Source organism: Falco naumanni, chromosome 2 (genome assembly GCF_017639655.2).
Source record: "Falco naumanni isolate bFalNau1 chromosome 2, bFalNau1.pat, whole genome shotgun sequence".
NCBI classification, from domain to species: Eukaryota; Metazoa; Chordata; class Aves; order Falconiformes; family Falconidae; genus Falco; species Falco naumanni.
The window spans coordinates 114,475,886-114,490,370 of NC_054055.1; the positions used below are offsets into that span (position 1 = coordinate 114,475,886).

The following is a 14,485-nucleotide window of genomic DNA, read 5'->3' on the forward strand; positions in this document are numbered from 1 at the left end:
CAATCCAGGGCAGTTCCTTGATGCGTTTCAGTCTACAGCTGCTCCAGCACACACAGAGGGGTGGTGCAGAGTCAAAAACAGACCAGCGAGCGCCAAGGACTCTTCAGAAGCCAATTCTAGCACCAAAATAAATGCTCACAGGCATACTAACAAAGGGTGGCTAGGTCTATAGGTAAGGGTACAGCCACAAAGTACAAGCCTGCTTCTTCAAAAATAGAAATTTAAGTCAATGTTGGAACAGTTCATTTGAATTCAGCACACATCAAAACATCACCTCAGGTTTTGCTATTGTTTTTGAGCTAACTAGCGTTTGTAAGACCCTGCGGTCTTAAAGGCAACTCTTCAGAAATTTCCCAACAGATGGACTTTTTTTGCTCAAGTTCTTCAAGATTAACTGGAATTCCTAATTATGAACAAGGTTCCTGATCTTCTGCATTTGTATCGCTCCCACCACAAAGCGGGGTCCAGCTCCAAAATGATTAAACTTTTAAAACAGCAAAAAAAAAACCCAAAACCAACCTAACAGACAAGTAAAGGTACAGGGGAAAGCTATTTTAAATACGATAGGCAGAGCAGTGCTCAGACAAAAATTCAGCAATGTCCTTCCATTCACAAACTGCTCTGAAAACCTGAGTTAACACCTTCATTTTGCCAGCAGGAAGACTAGAAGGACTCCAACAGAGCTTGTAAGCAGGAAATCCAAGCCCATAGCAAATCTTCTGGGTTAAAGGACTTGGTATCTATGTAAACAGACCACAGACCTTACCAAGGCACAGAGATTTCTGTGAAGTCCAAGGCCAACGCAAACTAGATAGAAGGATTTTATGAAGGCTGCCTGCATCACTGACAAAATTATGGTAAACTTCTAGAAAGCAGAAGAGATCAAACCCTGCTAGGTAACACAACTTACATTTAAGATGGGAATTAGTTTGAATACTCACTTGCGTGTAAATTGCTCCACAGGATAAGGTTGTTGTGGTTGGGGGGGGGGGGATTGAATTTGTAAGAGACCAACAAAATTCCTGAGCCATAGGCACAGCTCGTAAGGCAACAGAATTGACATAGCATGTCAGGAACTCAAAAGGAAAAAAATAATCTAGAAAGAAACATGTAGAAATAGGTATGGAAAGTCAACATATTGGAGAGTTGCAAGCCTTTGAATAGCTTGGAAACATGGATCAAAGGCACTCCATTCTTATCCACCTCAAACATATAAACTGTTCAGAAAAGTTGTTGTATATTAATATTTTAGCCTTGTGGCTTACAGTTGCCTTAGTTTCTATATTTGGATATTTAGTGACAAATGTAGTTTCTCTGGCTGTGGACTAACCCTGAGTGAAAACAATCCAAGTACATGAACTGTAAAGATGAAATGCAAGATGGGGGGTGGGGGGGAAAAAGAGAAGCACAAGGAAGAAAGAGTCCACACCCTTTGTATTCATAATATACAGAAGAGATCTACAAAGTTTCAGGTTGTATGAACAGAAACCTATTTATTTTCTGTCACTTTAAAGTTCAGATCCTGCCTAGCTTAGAAAACTGTTGTTGTTTTGCTTTCCTCTTTTGTGATCAGTTAATTTGTTTATTGGTCAACACATCTCCCCAAAACAAAACAAAAACTAAAAAAGGCACCTATACACACACCCCTAGACCACAAAAAGATGGTTCCAACAGTGCTGTCATAGTCTAGCTACTTCCCTCACAACAGAGTAAACTGCAGTTTCTCCCAAAACATCTTTATTGCATTTATGAGCTAAATAATCTGTACTGGGAAAACTATACTGGGAAGTCAGCAACAGAACTTTTACCAAACGTTGCCAAAACCAAGTACATACACAGAAAAAAAAGACACCCCCAAAAGAATTTCTAAAGTTAACCTGACCAAATATGAGCAGCTGAATGGGAGGGGGACTTAGACAAAAACTTGTTTAGGGTGGAGGTTTTTTTGTTTGGTTTTGTTCACACTTATTTAACGTCAATGATTGATTAACATTTTGGATAAAGGAGGTCTTTGTTAGTGATTCAGCATCTCCACCCCTTCAATTAAGGTGTTAAGAGTTCACAACAGTGCAGTGAGACCCAAGATCCCCAGACCCCTCTCCACACACACACACACAAAAAAAACCACCCCACAACCAAAACCAAACACCAAAAAACACCAAAAACCAGATCAACAACAAAAAAAAAAAAAAAAAACAAAACCACCACATCCACCCCACTGAAAAAAATTCCAAAATCCCAAAACTGACATTGTTGCTAAGTCCAAGTTAAAAAGAGAAAGATGCCTTTCTTTTGTTGTTTGAGGAGGGGCCAGCAAGGGAGACAGGGAAAGAATATGAGCCCTTGAGCCATTTTTATGCTCCGAGTAAGAAAAAAGGGCACATTCATTAAAAATAATCTCTTTGGAGATCACTGTTAAAAAAAAAAAACCAAAACACCAACCACCACCCAACAGAGCCATCATGCCAAATTGTCCAAAATGGCTATAAAATCTCACCAAAGCAACCCCTGTCATTCCCAGGAGAAAGCAGATCGGTCTGCCATGGGATATGGGCACGTGCAGTCTGTGAGCACAGGATGAACACACAAGAACCGCGTAGTTAGCCTCTGTGTAACTTCACCAGTTCAACACCTGTAACTGCCCACTGTAGACAGCAACCGGACACGACAGCCCTAATATAAAGCAGGAGTAAGGTAAACAAAAATACAGGAATAAAGCTGTTTAAATACGTTAATTCTTTCATTCCATACCCTGTGATACTTTTTTATCTGATTTCATGTAATGCCTTGCCTAGCTTCCCAACACTTGTTTTTGTAGTATTTTGAACAATCACTGACCAGGTATTACCTTCCAACAAAGCAGAAGAAAAAAACCAAAATCTACACTGCCTTTTTTTTTTTTTTTTTTTCTTCCTCTCCTGCCTTGTAAAGCTTGATACACTTAAGGATGCTTCAGAGCATCCTATGATGTCTGTGTGGGCTTTTCACAGAGAAATCGAGGACAAGATACTTTCAAGGAAAAGAAAAATGTTACTGGAACCCCTCAAAACTGGAAGAACTGTTTCCCCCGCTTCCTCCAACTGTATTTTGACAGTAAAGCAACTAGTCACCAGCAGGGAGGCTTAATGAGACAAACTTGACTTGGCATCTCTTCTTCTCTGCCCCAAAGTCAGTGAGGCTAACGCTCAAACTAAGGAGACGTTACTTTACAAGGTAAGGACTACAAGATTTGGTGCTCCTCTCCCAGAAAGCGAGGTTCACTGTTATTTCCAGACCAGTTCCAGAGTCCAAGTTAGGTTTGGCTCTGAAGAAAAAAAGTGTCTCCCCTTTCACATTGGTGGGCTTTGAACTGTTCCACAATCAGCTCCCTACTGCCACTTACTATTTCATACTTTCTTCCTTTGCTGCATGGCAGTTTCCTCATTTCTCATTTTGTTTACTATTAAGCCACTAACCATGTAATCATCCCACCTTAATATTGTATAGTGAAATAACAACCCACAATTGACTGTCACATCGGGTTCTTCCCATCTGTGTCCTCATGCTTTGTCTGCCCTCCCAAACTAACACCCACCTTCCGCATCCCAAACATTCAATCGTCAGAGGCCTTTTTGGTCCCATCATCCCATCACCGACACAAGCGGCCTCCAGGACAGGAAAGTTGGACAACACAGAAATACAAGGTGATCTTTCTCATCCTAGAAGTAAAGCCTTGCTGCTTGCATGCACCTACCTGTCCCATCATTTCCCTAAGCGTTTGAGGTCTCCAGCGTTGGGGTTTTTTTCTCCCACACACATCCAAGCCTTAACCTCATGAACTTGAGTATCTCCACAGATTTAGCTTCTGTCATCCCCACTGACAGCCTCCCATACACCCCTTTGCAGTAAACCAGGGCACAGACTCCCTCTCACGCGTGCACACACACCGTGCCTCTTCTCTACCTAGCAGAAACACTTCCAAATAAAACACATTTCCCCTGCCTTGTCAGATACTGCTCTTCCCCACAATCCCTACACACAAGATCCCCTCCCACACTCTTAGTATCCCACAAACTCCTCTTGCACAACTTTCCTACATACCAGTTTGACGCTACACACTTAGCTTCCCTGGATTCCCACTCCCCTGAACTATCTCCACTGCTTCCCAGCTCTGCACCCCCGTAATTCCCTTCCCAACATGTACACCACTGCTGCCCCATACCACAATCCCACTCCCATATCCCTTTCTCCCAAGCACTTAAGTCCCAGCTCCTCACATCCTCCCATCACTACAATCCATCTCCTCGTTTATCAATTTATTTCTCCCCAGCATACTCCATACTTCTTCATCCACCTCTCCACCTCCCTTCCTACAGACACCTGTACTCCAGCTCTTCCTGCAACAAAGCTCCCCATCCCTTCCTCACAGCACATCCCAGATGATCTAATGTCCCACGTACCGTCTCCCACCCCCTCACTGCATGCTTCGCCTCACACCCTACTCCCTACATCCCTACTGCAGGCTTTTGTGCCCCAGCCCCAACGCAGGGTCCGCACACCCAGCTCTCACCCCACTTGCATCAGCTTCTTTCTCCTAGGACAGCCAGCAGAGGCAATTCCAACAATTCTAAACCTGGTGTTGCAGCCCCTCCTATGCTACATCCCAACCCCTCACTGGGATTAAAAACTCAGAGAACTACCTCTGTAAACCACCCAGCGCCATCCTTTCCATACAGCACAGCCCCTAGGGCACTCCAAGCCCATCAGTGCGCCTCAGCACAGCACGCTCCACTCACCTACTCACACAGCACCCTAGTGCTGCAGCCCACCGCACCCCACACAGCACAGCCATGTGGGCACCCAGTGCCCCCAGCACAGCCTATGGCACCCCACACATCCCTCCGCACAGCGGAAGCCCTAGGGCATCCTCCTGCACCGCAGGGTATCCCACACACCCCTCCATGCAGCGCAGCAATTCGGGCATCCCAGGCACCACAATGCAACCCAGGACGCCCCAGATACCCGCCCATAGAGCGCAGTCTCTGTGGCATCCCCTGCAAGCCAGAGCAACCCATAGAGACCCCAGGGCATCGCCTGCACCACAATGCAACGCAAAGCGCTCCACGTGCCCCTCCTTCAGCATAGCCGCCAGGGCTTCCCCGGCACCCTGCACCCCACACAGCCCGCCACAGGGCACCCCCTGCACCCCACACAGCCCGCCACAGGGCACAGATCCTGGGCACCCCCTGCATCCCCGACACATCCCTCCACAGAGCACAGCCTCCAGGCACCCCCTGCATCCACACATCCCCCCAGAGCACAGCCCTTACAGCACCCCCTGCACCCCACACATCCCCCCACAGAGCACCGCCTCCAGGCACCCCCTGCACCCCACACATCCCCCCACAGAGCACCGCCCCCGGGCACCCCCTGCACCCCACACATCCCCCCAGAGCACAGCCCCCCGGCACCCCCCTGCACCCCACACATCCCCCCACAGAGCACAGCCCTTACAGCACCCCCTGCACCCCACACATCCCCCCACAGAGCACCGCCTCCAGGCACCCCCTGCACCCCACACATCCCCCCACAGAGCACCGCCCCCGGGCACCCCCTGCACCCCATACATCCCCCCACAGAGCACAGCCCCCGGGCACCCCCTGCACCCCACACATCCCCCCAGAGCACAGCCCTTACAGCACCCCCTGCACCCCACACATCCCCCCAGAGCACGGCCCCCGGGCACCCCTGCACCCCACACATCCCCCCCCAGAGCACAGCCCCCGGGCACCCCTGCACCCCACACATCCCCCCAGAGCACAGCCCCCGGGCACCCCCTGCACCCCATACATCCCCCCACAGAGCACGGCCCCCGGGCACCCCCTGCACCCCACACATCCCCCCAGAGCACAGCCCCCAGGCACCCCCTGCACCCCACACATCCCCCCCCAGAGCACAGCCCCCGGGCACCCCCTGCACCCCACACATCCCCCCCCAGAGCACAGCCCCCGGGCACCCCCTGCACCCCACACATCCCCCCACAGAGCACAGCCCCCGGGCACCCCCTGCACCCCACACATCCCCCCACAGAGCACGGCCCCCGGGCACCCCCTGCACCACACACATCCCCCCACAGAGCACGGCCCCCGGGCACCCCCTGCACCCCACACATCCCCCCCCAGAGCACGGCCCCCGGGCACCCCCTGCACCCCACACATCCCCCCAGAGCACGGCCCCCGGGCACCCCTGCACCCCACACATCCCCCCACAGAGCACGGCCCCCGGGCACCCCTGCACCCCGGAGCACCCCCTACCCCCTCCCTCCGGGGCACCCCGCATGGCGCTGCACAGAGCGCAGCGCCGGGTCACCCCCCGCACCTCGGAGCATCCCCCACCCCCGCCACGCAGCACCCCCGGGGCGCCCCTCGCACCCCTCACGCCGCGCCGAGCCCCCGGGGCACGCTGCGGAGCCCAGCCGAGCCGCCGGGGCGCCGCCGTCCCGGGGGCAGCGCTCCCCTCAACCGCCGGCGGCGCCCCCTCCCCGCGGCCCCCCCGAGCCCCCCCCCAACTCTCAAACTTTGGGCGGGCGGCGGCGGCCGGTGCCGGTGGTCGCCCGGTGCCCGCCGCGCCGCCTCCCCCTCACTCACCGCCGGGCCGTGGGGGAGGGGCGGGGGCCGAGGCTCCTCTCAGCCCCGGGCGGGAGGGGGCGGCGCAGCGTCTCCCCCCGGCGACGGCGGGTCCTTCCCCCTCCCGCAAACACACACAGGCTCCATTGTCCGCCAGCGCCTCCCCCCCTCCTTCCCGCACACATGGTACCGCCCATCGCAGCCCCTCTCGCCCTCTCCCCCCGCCCGCTCCCCCCCCCCCCCCATTTTCCCTACACCGTTCCCCCCCCCCCCCCGCCTCCCCCCCTCCCGCCGCGTCCCGCAACCCGGAGAGAGGAATGGTACCGCCCGTCGCGTGCGCCCCGCCCCGGGAATGGTACTGTCCCCTACTCACTCCGCCGGCGGGACCGCCTCTTACTCCCCGTTCCGGGCAGTGGTCTCGCCCGGCCCCCCCGCCCCGCCCCTCCCCAGCGAGAGGGCGGGGACAGTGTCCCTTCCCCCTCGCACACGCTCTCCTCCCGCCTTCGCCTACACAGTGGTAGCAGCCGGGCTCTTAAAGGGACAGGCCCGCCGCGGCGAGCGCCCCCCGGGCCCGCGGGAAGCGCCACCCACCCCTCCCCGCCGCACCGCCCCTACCATTAACATAGCCTGTCCCCCGCCCCGGGGCCGCCCCGCCCCTCCTCCCCTTTTAAAGAGACCGCGCGCCCAGGGCGCTTCTTAAAGGACCCGCCCCTCCCGCCGCCCCGCTCCCCTCCGCGGGGCCGAGCGCCGGCAGCGCCCCGCTCCCCGGGAGGGGCCGCGGCGGCGGGGGGCGGGGGCTCCGCGTGCCCCGGTGCCCGCAGCCGCAGGGGAGGTGCCCGGTGAGGCGGGGAGGGGCCGGTGCGGGCCCCGGGAGCCGTCTCCCCTGCCCCCCCCCCCCCTTCCCTCGCCCCGCCCCGCCCGGCGGCGCGCTAGCACCTCGCGCTCCCCTGAGGCGGCGCGCGCGGGGCCCGCCCCCTAACGGCACCCCTAACGGAAACGGCGCGGGCCCCGCGGGGAGGGAGGCGGGGGCGCCCGCCCGCCGCTGAGCCTGGAGGCCTCGCACGGCCCCCCGCGGCGGGCGCGCGGCGGGGCCGGGGGCGCCGAGGGGAGGCGGGTGCCCGGGCCCGGAGCCTCCCCGGCTGCCAGGGCCGGCCTGCGCCACGGCACCTTCACCGGGTGCCGCCCCGGCCTGGCGGCGGGCGCCGGCTGCCCGCAGCGGGGCTTACAGGCCCTGGGCAGCCGAGGCGGGCGCTGGGCATGGCGGCCGGCCAGGGACGCAGCGGCCATCCCGGCAGGGGCGCAGCCCAGAGGGGCGGGCAGGACCGCGGCGGAGCGGCAGGGTGGCTCGGCCCGCGGACACCTGGCGTGGAATTTCCCTTCCACGTATTTCTGGAGAAGGAAGGGGCCGGCTGGCCGTGGGCGAGGCGGGGGGGCGCGGGGGAACTTCGGGAGGAGAAGCACGTTTCTCCTACCTGTGGCTGAGCAACTTGCCTGCCCACCAGCTGCCGGGTTGGTGGAGCCGCTCTGAGATCTGAGGGCCTTTTCTGGTGGGAGAAAGCACTGGGTTAAGCAGCAGCTTGCAGCTAAACAGGGAGGAACCAGACAGTAATGACAAACAGACACAACCTATCAACTCTTAAATATGCTCAAGGGCCCTATCCTGAGAAAATGCTCTACGTTTGGGGGATTAAACGTCAATGTAGTTTGAAAACGGCTGGCAGTTAAGAGTTTTGAAGATTTGTAGCAATCCCCCCGCCCTTTTTAGCCGGCGACTCACTCCGTGAAAAGAGCACTTTCGACATCCACTAATCCTTCTCCTTCACCTCCACAAAATATTCTTAAAATGGGCGATCTTGTGGGTTCTAAGGAAGAGCTTCCCAAACCACCGGTGGCACACAGTTGCACAGAACCGCTGCAGTCTAATGAGAGAAAGCAGGCTGATCGTTTTTGCATATCTGCGATGCCTGAATAACCTGTTTTGCCAATACAACATAAGTGAATAGAAATGTGGAGCGAATTCTCCCTCTCCCTTTATCCTCAAACGACCCACTCTTTACTCTGTCCAACTCCCACTTTTAAATAACCCAGCTCTTCGGAGGATGACCCTTTCAGCACTGAGCATTCACCCCGGGCATCGCTCTGGCAGATAAAACCACCTCCTCCCTTTGCTCAGCCCTCAGTCCCTAAGGGGCTTTTCCTCTTGTCATCCTTCCCCTCCCCTCGTTCATGCCCACTTGGTAACATTGTTAAAGAACTCTTTACAGCTTCCTGAGCACTGCAACAGTACGTAATTCACACCTCTTACTCTAGACATACTCTTCCTTGAGGGGGATACTTCCTTACCGCTGGTTCTCAATCCCTGCCGCTTTGCAGACCACAGCCCTCAAAGGTTTCCCACCGGACAGACTTTCAGCCCACTGATGCCTCTTGCTTGCTCCTCTCCGTTACCTTTTCCAGACAAGTTCCTGGGGCTACAAGTGCCCCGGATCCACAACCCAAAGGTGGAAACTGTTGGTCTCTGGCCAGCCTTCCCAACTCACCAATGCTAGCCCTACCTGTACCTTCCTACTGACCACAGCAGCACTTTCTAAAGCTGAAGTGTTGGTTGAAACCTCACTGATCAGCTCCACTTGAACCACCACCACCTTTATTGCCATCGGTTCAGCCCACTGCCTGACCTGGCGTATAAGCCTTCTCTATTTTCACATTGATACAGGTCTTTTATAACCTAACACCTACAATTCCTCCTCTCCTTGACGTACCCCACACAAGAGAGGGCTCGGTGGACTGAGCCCAGGAAAGGTTGCAACAGCAGCACAGAGTAGACCAGCCAGGCAGCAAAACACAGCAGAAGGGAAAGATGCGCCTCATGGTGCTTTAGACAGAAGACCCAGCCTTGCTCTCACTGACATCGGGGACCCATCGTGGTTTGCTTAAAAGAAAGTTTGTTTCCCCTGGGCAGTAGAGGCTGGAGTTTTTCTAAGGAGCCTAAAGGAAGCCAGGCACCCAACTTCCTTTTCCTGAAGGTACCTTTTGGAAATCCTACCCCGCACTTCAATCCTGACACATGCAACATCAGCGATAAAACATGAAGTGTTAGCAGACTGCCTTTTTTATTCTCCTCCTCCTCTGACCCGGTACTTTGCTGTCTTGTCCCTTGAGGAGTTAGACCAAGGAAAATGCTACTAGTTCGCAGATGCCGTGGTTCCTCCAACTCCCCTCCCTCCCCCCCCGACCCCATCCCCCCACATTTCAAACAGTTATAAATGACTGTGCAACTCTGCAGGCAGCGGTCTCAAATAACCACACCAAGCCTCTCCCCTCCAACGGCTTTATGTCTCTTCCTTCCTCTCTTTGGGGCTCCAGATAGCAGCCATCAAGGTGTTTTGCTTCACTCTCAAGTGAAGTTGCTACTTCATCCACCACCTTTGGGAATCTGCCACAGCAAACTGCCACCAGCAGTGAATTCCCAAGGCAGGGATTCTCAGCTGAGAAATCCCTCCTGCTGTCCTTGAAGGGTTTTACCATGGGAACTGACAACAGGCTCCCAAATGATCTTAACTGCGATGATAGGTTGTGAGGCAGGATTTCAGGTAGCAGGAGCACCAGCCCATGGGACTGTCACTGCCAGCACTGAGAGCATCGCCCCGTACCGGGGCCTTGCCCTCCCTTGGCCAAGCTCATAAAAACTGCCCCAGAGAAGTCAGCTGTCCCAGCTCTTTAGAGCACTCCGGCAAATCCAAGAGCATCTTGGAAACATTACAGCTCTCACCACACTGCGTACACTCTCCTCACAAGCCCCTGGCTGCAGCAGGGACAGAAGATCAGTCTTTATTCAAAAGCGAGGTTCCTCTACCATTAGAGCAAACGAAGACTAAGGAAAGTTGCTACTACAGGAGCTCCAGTTCTGCAGAGCAGACAGATCAGACAAGATAGGCCTGCCGACAAAATACATTTGCATTACACTTTCTATATATGGTTCAGAGCATGGCACACCCCATCGTGGCTTTTATTCTCTTCAAGGGCTGGGCCCTACAAACACTTAATTTTACATGTGTAAGTAGAGTCCCACTGAAACACAATGGAGCTACTCATGCAAATAATGTTAAGAGTGTGTAGGGCTGTGGCGAGGGTGTAGGGCTGTGGCTCTGTTTCACTACTTCATCTGCAGCAGACCCAGTTTAAGAGGATCCTGCCATGCTCTCTCATAATTATTGCCACTCACTTGTGCCAGCTAAACTATTTACGTAGCCACGCTCATAGGTAAGCTCTTTAAATTATCCAACTTTTTTTTCTTAAAAACCCTGCTAACAAGAACACATCCTTAAAGCTGGACCAGCTCTGATGCAGATTTCATCCCCACAAGCAGCTGAACTGGCACAACTGGAGGAGGTGGAAACATCTGAGGAACAAGGACTTTTGAAGATGAGATTGAGGGCAGGCAAAATGGCGACATGGAGCCTTAGCGTGTGAAGGCTGGAGGCATTAGTCTCTTCTGAAGTTACACCTTGCTCCTGACCATCCACTCTCTGACGCGGAGCCTCTTCCCCAACCACACAGCCGTTCCACATGAAAAAAGTTTCACCTCAAATGCAACAGCAGATTGAGCCCTTCCAATCATTAATGCTTAAAACCCTTCCCTTAAGAAAATCTGTCACCATTAAGAAGAATCTACTGATGGCCACTATACCCAGGATCAGGGATGTGCGCTCCTCCTTGCAGGTAAAGGATGTAGTCACCATGCGCATCTGTAGCCAGTATACCGCATCTTCTGCAGTCAAAGGATCCCTTGCTATTAGCTTTGACATGGCGCATTTGGGCCACGCAAAGCGTTCCCTACAATTATTTTTTTTTTTTCCAGTTTATGGGCTGTTTTATCTCTAGCAACTCTGTGCTGAAAATTGCATCACGTATTTCCTGTCTGCTGAGGCAAGATTTCCCTCTTTCAGTGTGATTATAACCTTCCAGCAGGGAAGCTCCACTAACTCCTTAAGAGCTTTGCTCTCTATACTGCCTCCGACTTGTGCATTCATGTACACCTGTGCAAAGTGGGTGTAAAACACTGTCACTGTTGGAAGTGAAGAACACACATCATTAGGAGGATGTTTTGCTTTGTTTGTTTGCTTTGAGTTTGAGGGGGTTTTGCCCTCTTTTTGCTCTGGTGTAAATGATCAGAGGAGCTGCAGGACCAGACAGAGAGAGATCAGGCTCTATGAAATCTTTTTCTTACAAGCTTTGAGTTTTACATGGCTGCGTGCTCTAATGAGCCTTTTTGAAAGGAAACAACCCATTTCTGTAAGGAATCCAGGTGATTACGGTTCGCTTACTGCCGTGATCTCTCTGCATGGGCACAGGGGAGCTGCCTTCATGAATCTTGCTGCAGGATGAAGTCTAAAGATGGGACAGTGTGAAAGAGATGGGAATGGACCACAGGGAAGAGGAGTTTAACACCTACTTAGCTTGGGGGGAAAAAAAACCCACCTTCTTTCAGAACGTCTTTTATTTATTGTAAATCATTCCTAAAAGATTAGGAAATCAGGCCTGGGGGAGGGGAGAGATTGTTGTGGCTTTCTAGTTCAGTGTCTTGTGTCTTTTGGTATCAGGCATCACCCTGAGTCTCCCCAGTTTTGCTGAACCTCAGTCCTGCAGACACGAGAGAACATTCTTAACTTGGTTTGGGTGAAGAAGTCCCTCTGCAGCCTGACTCATGTGGGCTTCACAGAGACTCACCGCGGAAGGAAACGCAAATATATTCATTTCAATGTCAGTATCCATACACACACACACACCCCTACCTCTGTGCCCACTACTGGCTTAAGACCACTCGTAGCTCACCGGTACCGATTGCTACCCTCGCTGGCTGCAGTGCGCAGAGCTCTGTTAGGAAGGAAGCTGGCTGATGGATCTGACCAGCACTGGCTGCACATCACCCTACAGCAACAGCGTACAGATGATGGCAAAGTCAGCTGGGCAAGAAAGGCTTTGCCCTCACTTCTCAATCTACACCGAAAAGGGAGAAACTGTTGATCTTGTGTTTTCCTTTTCCTACTCGCACGTGAACACCTAAACAATCTGAGCCTTCACCAAGTTCAGGCTGGAGCATGGAACTGGGCCTGTGGTTAAAATAGTCTTCCGGATCTCCAGAGACCCTTCTAGGTGATCTATCCCCCTTCAAGATACTATCCTACATCAAAACTCTGACATGATGAATAAATCCCAAGTATTACAACAGTCCAGTCGCAGGAAGCTCCTGCCCTACTTAGAAAGTCATCTCTCAAGTCAATAAGCAGGTACGAGGCAAATACCACACGGCCATAGAGATAAATGCTCAGCTTTATCTCCCATGATTAAAAAAAAAAGGAGACTGAGGAGGAGAGAAGAGATACTGAATCAGAAGGGAAATCAGGTAAACAGAATCTGGGGAAACGTATGCTCATGCACTACATGAAAAATGTGAATTCCTACTAAACAAAGGTGGGAAATTTTGGCATACAGGAGACTCCAAAATCAATGTCTGCCCAGGAACACTGCTCCCGTTACACTGTCCTCATGTTTTACAGGGAACCGCTAACACACACTGAGTGCTATGGTGCCGCCAAGAGAATTAGGCTGTGGAATTGCCTGACCCTTGAGCCTTTTAAGATTCTCAGCCATGACTTTACACTCCCTTTGTATGTGTATGAACATCTTTGACTTCAACGAGAAAAGACATGGCAGCAGCTCAGAAAATCGCCAAATTCATCTCCTGCTTCCATTCAGCCACCTGCTGAGCCTAGTCCAAGATAGCAAGCTCCCTTGCACAGCCACGCAGTTACGTTCTCTGAAATGCCTGCCCCAGAGCACCAGGACACGTGTGCACTTCCATGGTGTAAAACCAACCAAACGAAATTTCATTCCCAAAGGAATATCTCTGAGAAAGCCAAGACCAGCTGAAGAAAGCACCTCTCACTGGGAGCATCCTTCTCACAGAATAAATAGGAGGAGGCTAAGTCTGCCCTCAGACAGACAGAAGTCATCATCTGTCGCCAACACATACAACAGCTCTCTCGGCATAAGAGGCTTTTTGTGCCTTGTGCTGCTCCTCCAGCATCCCGCCGTGCCTGCTGTACAACAGGGCGGCAGTGCACGCAGGTTACACTCACGGACTACAGCTGCCCCTACAGTCAGAGCACAGGTATTCACGGCTAAAATTTTGCTCGTGTCTCTCCTGCAAGGCTACAATACAATAAAAATAACTTCAGCATGATTTCCCCTCTAGATTGCGCACAAAGAAGAAACCAAGCCCCCACTGTACTGCAGACTGGCCCATTAAAGCGAATGGTTAAATTCTTGCTATGAAAAAGTAGGCGTTGTTGTCTGTTTTGTGAGGCAGAAATCAATATTCCCGCCTCCTCTCCTTCTGTTATTTCACCTTGAGATACTCATGCTCAGATAGATGAGATCTGAATCTTACTCACTGTTACTGCAACTTTTCTCTCTCCAGCATTTCACAGGGTCACAGATGTTCTTGGAGTCCTAACCTGCCTGTAATTTACCACTCAGCTCCCTAAACTGAACACCACTGGTGACTGAAGTAGTGACTGATTTTCCTTCCCAATCACACCGCTGCAGCTATTTCTATTTATCTGCACCTTCTATCTCAGTCATTTTGCTCCCCGTGCCCTCCAATAACAACCCTCTCTCTGCCACAGCCTCTTTCTTCTCTGGACCCCTATAATTCACTCCCCAGTGCTAGCCTCTTCCGCGCCGTGGCCATGTCATATAAATGATGTTTTATTGTGAAATGTCCCTTCTTCTCCCTGTCTCCCTTTAATCTAAATGTGGGGGGAAGCGGGGGAGTAGCTTGGTTAAGTCTATGAATTTGGGGGTGGGGTGGGGAG

The 14,485-nt window shown here is 52.8% G+C and overlaps 1 protein-coding gene across 6 annotated transcripts in view; it reads right to left on the reverse strand.

Moving 5' to 3' along the window:
* The window catches only part of BCL9 (BCL9 transcription coactivator), a 61,889-nt gene that overhangs the window by 25,702 nt on the left and 21,702 nt on the right, over positions 1 to 14,485 (reverse strand). For 2 of the 6 annotated variants that reach the window (XM_040582940.1, XM_040582941.1), the window contains exon 1: positions 2 to 5,229. The exons of 1 other annotated variant lie outside the window; for it this stretch is intronic. The gene's annotated coding sequence lies outside the window, so the exon portion shown is untranslated. Of the gene's footprint in view, position 1; positions 5,230 to 6,626; positions 6,793 to 8,077; positions 8,141 to 14,485 lie in introns of those variants that run through there. 3 more of the 6 variants (XM_040582945.1, XM_040582943.1, XM_040582942.1) reach the window with 3 other exon arrangements.